This window comes from Sinocyclocheilus rhinocerous, unplaced genomic scaffold (assembly GCF_001515625.1).
Source record: "Sinocyclocheilus rhinocerous isolate Xijiao unplaced genomic scaffold, SAMN03320098_v1.1 scaffold2289, whole genome shotgun sequence".
Classification (NCBI taxonomy): domain Eukaryota; kingdom Metazoa; phylum Chordata; class Actinopteri; order Cypriniformes; family Cyprinidae; genus Sinocyclocheilus; species Sinocyclocheilus rhinocerous.
Window position 1 is genome coordinate 7,281 of NW_015657973.1, and position 3,013 is coordinate 10,293.

Sequence of the window (3,013 nt, forward strand, 5' to 3'; positions counted from 1 at the left end):
TTCAATATATTTTTATTGCACTTCAAATAAGCATGTTGGGAATACAAATGTATTATAAACATACTACTTGAATTTCAAGTATATTTTTAATACATTTAATACTACGTCTTTTTCACCTGGGTAATCTTCATTATCTTTTAGTTTATAGTTATATAGTATCAGTGTCTTTATTAGTTAACATGTGCTACCCATGAACCATACTTTTACAACACTTATTAATCCTATGTCCTTCCGTATTTCTTTTACAGGTGAATCCATGACCCCAAGCAAGTGGATGTTGTTAGTTGAAAGGGAAGTTGTCCTAGGCCCACGTTCTGAGGCATTTGTTGAGGGCCTGGCAGCATTGTTTGTGACCTATTACAAATTAAAACTTGCTTATCAGGATGAAGCTGCATGCATGCTCGAATTTATTCAGAGGTATGTCAGAGCATAAACTCTTACTGAATATTTATTGTAGACATCCAAATTTCCTTCACTTTTTTTAAGTTTATAGGTTTGGATAGCTTATCAGGATTAGATGTTTTTTGGAAAAGTTTTCATACAAACAAAAGTCTAGCGAAAGTATTTTATTAAAAAAATCTATTACAAATATGCAAAATATTAAAAAAAAAAAAATGAAATACTACAAACTATGCAGAATCATATAAAAAAAGTAAAAAAAATAAATAAAAAATGATTATAAAAATAAAAATACAATTATTAGAAAAAAATAATAACGAAAATAACAGGAAAAAAGGGCATATAAATAACAAAAATAAATAAAATAAAATAAGTTAATGTAAGGTGTTTAAAAGAAATAATAATTATATAATTAAATATATATATATTTGTGTCTGTCCTAACCTTTTTGGATCATATTGCAGCCATCAAAATCTAAATGTGTTTATTTTCAAAATGCAATTATGTTGGTCAGTAAAACTATTCGAAACATTTTCTTTGGCCCTAACTCTTCAATAAATTAAATGTTAAGGAAAATGTGATTTAAAATGACACTTAAATTAATTTTATTCTTTGAATATATGTAACCCCACTTTTCTAGTTCTTTCTTTCGACTAGGGGTGCTCCGATTGATGGGCTACCGATCACTATCGGCCGATAATCGCTTTGGGATGATTGATCGGCGGTCTCTAATCCGGCGCGGGTGAAATCATTATAATACTGAAGGTGAGGTACTCAACTTCATATTTCTTCATTGAATAACTTATAAAGTAATTTGAAAACCTTGTGTGAGACGTAATTTCACAAACAGCGTGAGTGAATCACCGTGCGCGATCGCTCTTTCTCTCTTAAAATACGCAATTGGCTTCAAAATCACCACACATTGCGTCTGTCTATAAGAGAGCTGCACGCTGCACAGTTGACACAGGAATTGTCACTTGCACAGTCGAGGCAGTGTCACATCGTCACACATCGTCACTAAAGTTTATAAATCAAATACTTTTTATTATTTAACAAAATTTTAACAAAACTTTTCCAAGAACAGAACTAGAATGCAGAAAAAAACTAATTTACAACCACTTATACAAAGAACAGTAAAAACAAACAAACACAAACAAATCATGTTCTAAATGTATTTTTAATGGGCATACTGTAAATTTTTCCTTTCAGCTTTGGGCAGGAGTCAACGAATTTCTGGAGATCTTTTGCATGTACTTGCAAAGTTGTCCCTGCAGTATATGAGGGAGCAGAAAAGTCCTCCCCCTCTGATGCAGTTTTCACCTGTGATCACAATTAGAGAAAATATAACTTTAATACATGTCAAGTTTGCACAATGTAAAGAAGTAGGCCACTAGGGGGCGAAATGTGACGATCATATACGAATATAGGAGATTGTGGGAGGGTGGCATTACAGAGAGATGTTTACTGCTGTGGGTCAGGGATCCAGGTACCACCAACAGAAGCCCTTCATTTGGTAGCACCAGAGCTGTGGGGTGGAGCATGAAAAAAAAAAAGAGAAATTCTACATTTGTCAACCATGACTAAGGTGCCTTTGAACAAGGCACCGAACCCCCAATTGCTACCCGGGCGCCTGCAGCAAAAATGGCTGTCCACTGCTCCGGGTGTGTGTGTGTTCACTGCTGTGTGTGTGTGTGCACTTGGATGGGTTAAATGCAGAGCACAAATTCAAAGTATGGGACACCATACTTGGCCACACATCACGTCACATCTAACCTTTGAATAAAAATGAAAGAAGAGTATATATATATATATATTCAGAGTTACAACTTACTTTGTCAACAGAACAGCACATAATAATCAGTTGGAACATCTGAAAGAAAATGTTGCTGTTATTAAACAGCTATTATTATTATTGCCAACAAATCGCATCTCTGACTGTAGACCTGCAAAAGGGCAATGTTTATCACTGAGCAACTTACAGGACCTCGAAATGGCTGACAAATACCATATTATATGATAAGTTATTAACATATTTCTTTACAGTTTGTTGTTGTCTTGTAAATATAGTAACATTTACTACCTCAATTTAGGCCTGAACTAAATAGTCCCTGGGAACCATTGGGGGTCCTAAGGTGTATCCAGGTCTACATGCTTACCGAAATGTAAAATATTCTTACAAAATGTAAAATGTATCAGAAATGTAAAATGATCACCAAAGGTGTGGTGGCATTTCACAAAGATAACCTAGTTATTAGGGTTGCAATGGTATGAGGTTTTCATGCTACATTAACTGAAACCATTATTAGGGCCACAGACTAAAGACAAAATTTGATAGAATTTGATATTTGTTGATGTCATTTCTAATTATGTAAAGCACTTTGAACAGCATGTTATATTTGAAAAGTGCAAAATAAATAAAAATATTATTATTACTACTCTTTTTATGGTAGTTATTATCAGGACATCACATCATTGGACAACACACACACACACACAGACACTCACACACACACACATTTCACCACGAATAAAACTCTGAATACCTAACCGAACTGTAAGTTTCTGTGCACTTTACAGGACTTTTATTTTGGTCTGGCGATGTGACGACATAAGG